At 35.5% G+C, this 6283-nt stretch overlaps 1 pseudogene; it reads right to left on the bottom strand.

Annotated features, from left to right (window-relative positions):
- Positions 1-4208: 4208 nt before the first annotated feature.
- On the bottom strand, positions 4209-5316 carry LOC140641048 (small ribosomal subunit protein uS2-like; annotated as a pseudogene).
- Between the last annotated feature and the right edge of the window lie 967 nt (positions 5317-6283).

Here is a 6283-nt window from a genome sequence, read left to right as displayed (position 1 = left end):
GGATATAAACATAAAGAGAACCAACCAAAGACATAACACCATTGCCAGGAAGGGAGAAAATGGAAGATAATCGTTCCTCAGGCACTGAAAAGAAAAAGAAGTCCTGATCATTTGATTTTTATCAACAAAGTCCTAGGAAAGATGAGAGACTGTAAAGAGAGGTAAGTTCTCACTGAGGTCATTTCTGCCCGACTCTGGAAATAAAGTATCAAAAGATTAGGTAAATGGATTTTGTGGGATGGAGTTACTTAAAATTTTTCAATTTCCAGATATACAGTTGACTTTACCTTAGATACTTCTTATACAGATTTTCTCTTACTTCAAATTTTAATATGCTTTAAAAAAAAATTCATTGTATTTTCAACCCTTCCCAGAAAGCCTTAAAAAAGGAAATAAGAAACCTAAGCCAATAAGAATTCCACAAAATTAATTTACTAGATCATTTATCAGAACTTTTAAATATGATGTTGTGACCATAGTTTATGAGTTAAGAGGATACTTTAAACTGAAGTTATAGCTCATCCATGACCTAAGAATGGCAAATGAAAGGCAATAAAACATGACTGTTACCAAAGACCAGGACTTCCTCCAGGTAGGAAAGCAAGCATAGTGAAAATAGAACAGGTGAACTACTGGAACCAGAATTAGGCCTTAACAAGGCACCTGATATGCCCTAACCTGCCGAGGTCCATTTTCTTGTGTTCTGCAGTAAGCAATAGTTCTATTTTTCTGGTATTCTTAGGGAGCCATTATTGCTGGTATTCAAGCTGTGATTACCAATGAGTACTAGCAAAGTTTTTGCCTTCAGGAAGCTCTCAGTAAAAACCAGATCAGATAAAAGATATATTATGTGATGTGAATTTCCTTTCTTTTCTATTAGTGTTTATATTAGACTCCATCCAATATCATTTGGCTGACTGCAGAGCTTAAAACTACTCAGATCTCAACCCCTCAGGTTCTCATCATCGGGAGCTTTTTATGGCTTTGAAGGATGTTGCTGTTAACGACAACACACCCTTGAATACGAAGTGAGGAGACACTCTAATTCAGCATTTCAAGTCCCAACCCATTCGAAATCTTAAACCAATTAACAAACCAGGGAATTTCATTTTATCTAAAATTGTTTTATCTTATTACTTTTTCTCACATTCTGAAAAAAGTTTCAAAAAACAAGAATAAAGTTAAACCAACCCCAAACAAAATTAGATGGCCAAGTAGAATTGCTGTGTTTTAGAGGGGGTTGCCACTTTCCTGAAGTATGGCAGCATGTAAAAAATGTTTAGAGTTCAAATGATGTGTTTCAAAATGACCCCAGCTATGTAATCCCCACTTAGGTCAAGATACAGAATGTGAGCAGCATCCCGGAAGTATGAAAGACGGACCATACCAATGTCAACCACTCTTTGATTTCTATCGTCATAGATTAGTTTTGACTAATCTTGAACTTAATTTAAGTGAAATTATGCCAAATGTTCACTTTCATGTCCGGTTTCTTTCACTTGAAGTTATGTCTGTGAGACTCATTTATGTTTTATTTGTTGCAATAATTTGTTTTTTGCCTTTGTACAGTATCCCAATGAATGAATATATGAATATGCTACATTTTAATTATCCATTTTACCGGTAAAGAACATTTGGGTAATTTATATTTTGAAATTATTACAGAAAATTCTTCAACTAACATTCTTGTATATGTCTTTTGCTGCATATGCGTAATGCACACAAAGTAAGCATATGCCAGTTTTAGTTGGCTTTGACAGTTTTCCAAAGTAATTGTGCCTTGATCATGCCAGAACAAGATGGGTTATCAGTTGCTTTTCATTTTTGTGTACATTCTTCTATTTCAATATTTTTTGTACTGCATACTTTTTCCAAACTTTATTTTTTGATAAAAAACCTTTCTAAACAAGCTATACAGTTGAATGTGTGCAAGTGGGGTACTAAAGAAAAGGCTCTTAAATATGACTGAACAAAAACAGAACAATGGGCAAACAGTAAATAAGAATTATCTATCTTTGATGAGCTTTGCAATCAGAAATAGCCCTAGTTGAAAAGCAGGAAAAAAACAAAAAAAAACCCAAAAAAACAGAGTATAATACAGCCCTGAGATAAGTCACAGTGCATTCTCCCTATCTTACAGAAAACAAGGGCAAGTAAGGGATTCAACAGTTCTCCACAAGAAACTGAAGACAGTAATTACGGCCTTTACTGATGTTTGTAATATAATGAGATGCACAGAAATATTATCTATAATTTTACCTTAAGTCTATGACATACATAAAACATAGTTTCCTATTACATTTTGGTATGAAACCTATTGTCCTTCTTAGAAAAGGCAGATGGTACCTATTATATTTTAACAATGAACATCCTGAGTTTTTTTTTTAAGTCTCAAAACTGAGAGGTATTTGAGAAAAGAGAAAATTTGAATTTATCTCAAATATACAGAAGATGAACAGATGTTAGAATAAAACCACAATAACAGGGATGCCTGGGTGGCTTAGTGGGTTGAGCATCTGCCTTCAGCTCAGGGCGTGATCCTGGAGTCCTGGAAACGAGTCCCACATCGGGCTCCCTATGAGGAGCCTGCTTTTCCCTCTGCCTATGTCTCTGCCTCTCTCTGTGTGTCTCTCATGAATTAATAAATAAAATCTTTAAAAGAAAAACCACAATAACAAGAAGAAAACCCAATATATTTAGAAATATTAGAGTTTAATATCACATTACACTTTGGTAATATATCACTAGGATTTCCAAAAATAAATAAATTATTGGCTTATTTAAAAACCCTCTATTTTATATATGTAAATATATTTTTTATTATAAAAATATATAAAAAATTTACTTTCTACATACAAAATCGAGATATCATATAGCTCACCTCCTATTTAGATAAGACTGAATAGGCTGAGAAAATGGAGAATATCCTCCATTTTAAACAAAATATATTTATGTTCTATTTAAGGATATTATTGATGTAACATAATAGCATAAAGAGAATTTCCTCTGAGAGAACAGCAGTTATAAATAGTGAGAATAGTTGAGGGTTACAGTTATATATTACAGAGGGTCCATATTAAGTGGACAAGTCTCTGGGCTGGGCTTTGAAGGATTGAATTCTATTTGTATGTCAGAAATTATATTATTTTGTGACCTTGAACAAGCTGCTTAAATTCACTGCCTCATAATTTTCCATAAGCATAATGAGTCCAGTAGTACTTGTTCTTCCATTCTAAAGATTGATTGGAATGCTCTTTCAGAAGAATGATTGTCTATTAATCTCATTAGGATTATTTTTAATATTTCATGTCTTCTGCATGGAATACTTTCATGAAAATAGTTCAACAAGGCTTTCAAGGAAAGATATAACACTAAAATTCTGTGGTTATCATAAAAGATAAGAGTTGATCTTCACCTTAGAACTTGTATAACTAATAATAGGATCAGCCATGAATGATTTAAACAGTAATTCTGCTCATTAAATTAAACAGTTCATTTCCCAAATTTTATGCTTCATAGAAATTGTTTTTCTGCCTAATCAATCCTGTCATCAACTAAGCAATTAACTTGCCTATGGATATTCTGGGTGTTGATCTGTCATGAGCATTAGGTTTCTTTCCAAAAGATTAAATATTGTAGCTTTTTATTTAAAAAAAAACTGTATTTCTACAATTATGTTTCCTCATAAGGAATCAATAATAGTAAAGACTCGGCCACTTATTTGGAGAGGTTTCCACAAAGTATCCTATTTAATGTTATTTTCCTTTATAAAAGAATAAAGCATTGCCTCCTTAATATCAGACTGTCAGTTTTAGAATATTCTTAACACAACCTTAAACATTTGAAGGCTACATATATTGCTGCAAAAAAATGGAAGGCTGAAAGATAACAACCCTGAAGCTTGGTTGGCTATGGGTTCAGCTCTAATATTATTCACTGTTGCTTAAATTTGAAACATCGATAGAAACATTAATAAACTAACAATGCTTATTTCTCAGGACTCTACAATATTTATATACAAATTGTCCTACTTGTTCTAAGAGGGGAAGTGTTTTCTTTACAATTCTAATTTTAAAATTTGAAGATTTCTTTATTTACTAGATAGGGTCTGAAATGAAATTCAAGTTTGTTTGCTTGGGGTATTTTTTTAGAAAATGTTTATTTTTCAACAACCTTATTTCTGTTTTGTTTGCCTCTGGAAGAGCACCTTAAAACCACTCGGTGGTTGTTCCCACCCGTTCAGTGGCCAGAGCAGTGGGAGGTGCGGACCAGTCTCAGTGGCAGGCTGAGTGCTCCAGTTGTCAGTAGGGAATTGCTGAATAGGCACAGAGGTTACACGCATGCCTCAGATTGGGTAGCAGTGAACTCAGGAGCTGGAGCAGTCCATTCATCCTGAAATTCCTCCATGGTCACAACCTTTTCAGCAGCCACCTGCTCTTCATTTTCAATCTCTTCAGGATCTCTGCAGAAGTAGAGCTTAGGCATGACCTCCCATGGGTGTTCACAGGAAATGGTGCCAGGCATGAAAAAAACTTTTCAGGCCAGCATCCATATCAGACCCATGGAGCCAGCTCCCTTGTTGCGAGGGAGCAATGTCCACATAGCAGAGGAGAGTCTGAGTTACACAGAGCGATGTTGGGCAGGTGAACATAAAACACCTCTATGAGAGGCTGGGATCAGTAACCACCAGAAGCCTCAGCTCCCAGAAGGCTGCCTGGATCTGGCTAGTGAAGTTTCCAGAGATGAAGCAACCAGCAATGGGAGTGGCTCCAGTAGCAGCAGCAAACTTCAGCACAGCTCGCTGGCTACTATTCCTGGATGAATTGACATTGACATCAGCTGAGTTTCCAATGGCAACAATGGCAGAGGTGCCAGCAGAAGTGTCTCCTATGTTCTCTAGATTTATGATGCAGGTACCTTCACTTTTCCTTTTGTAGATGTACTGTTCCATGTGGAAGTCAAGGTTCATGCCACCTACGTGGGTTTCTGCTGCAAGTAATTTGAGAACATCCTCCTCCTTCATTTGCAGGACATAAGAGCTCCAGACGTTGTGAAAGTTAAAACTTAAAGTTACAATAGGAATACAGAACAGCCCTGAATGGACTCCTCCCTGGGCAGCACAGAAAGGTCAGATCTATTATGGATTATTGTACTTTATTAATGGTATTTAATCACATTAACTTTTTTTTTGAAGAGGAATATCACTGAGTTTATTTCTTTAATGTGTAGCACACTACATGGGAATAGATAACTAATAACTCTTTGAATGGAGAATGAATAGATGGATGTACTTACAGGTTTGCTTACAACAGACATGTTCTAGAGTCACAAAGAACTTTATTTCATTATAATCAATCCATCTATTTCATATTATTGTCATATTTTAAAGTTCCTAGTATGGCTTTCATTAGCATATTATATAAAGAGAAAGAAAATGAGTCACAATCTTTAAAATTTTTTAGATTTTATTTATTTATTCATGAGAGACACAGAGAAAGAGAGGCAGAGATATAGGCAGAAGGAGAAGCAGGCTCCATGCAGGGAGCCCGATATAGAACTCGATCCTGGGACTCCAGGATCATGGCCTGGGTGGAAGGCAGAGGTGTAACAGCTGACCCACCCAGGTGTCCCTTTAAAGATTTTTCTAAAGATAGCCATGGGAAAATTATTTCTCAATTTCCATCCCTCTCCCCCGCCAAATTCTAGGTACTCATATTTCAAGCACTTACTATTATCCTAGATAATTTTTAAAGTTATTTCATTTAATCCTGAAAGGAACAGAGCATATTGTAGAAAAGCCTTCTGTGTGTGTGTGTGTGTGTGTGTGTGTGTGTGTGAAGGAGAGAATTTAAGCAAATCACAAATCACATGATAGCAAGTGGCATAGCCCAAATTAAACTGCAGAGTCATTTTATTATGAACTATGTAAGGCTATTTTCATTTTCCGCAACTATCTTTCTCTTTCTTACCTCTATTTTTAGGATTGTGAAATAATCTCCAATTTTGGATTGGTAATCTCTGCAAATTTGCTAAGTCATTTGTCTTCTAAAATCAGGAGAAAGACAAGCAAGAGACAAGACTGCAAAGGAATATGGATAGAGCTAAATTGGATTATAAGAAGTTTGCACATCAATCTTGGCACATTGACAAAGAACATGGTTCCTTGTCATTGTTCAGATCTCTGGTTAATGTCACCTTCCCTAGAGTCTTCTCTGGATTATTCTATGCAACACAGTCCCCTCACTCTGTCTTCACTAAGCATATTTATACTCTTTGTAATATT

Source organism: Canis lupus, chromosome 10 (assembly GCF_048164855.1).
Source record: "Canis lupus baileyi chromosome 10, mCanLup2.hap1, whole genome shotgun sequence".
NCBI classification, from domain to species: domain Eukaryota; kingdom Metazoa; phylum Chordata; class Mammalia; order Carnivora; family Canidae; genus Canis; species Canis lupus.
Note: the sequence above shows the minus strand (reverse complement) of the source record. Positions and strands in the feature narration are given on the sequence as shown.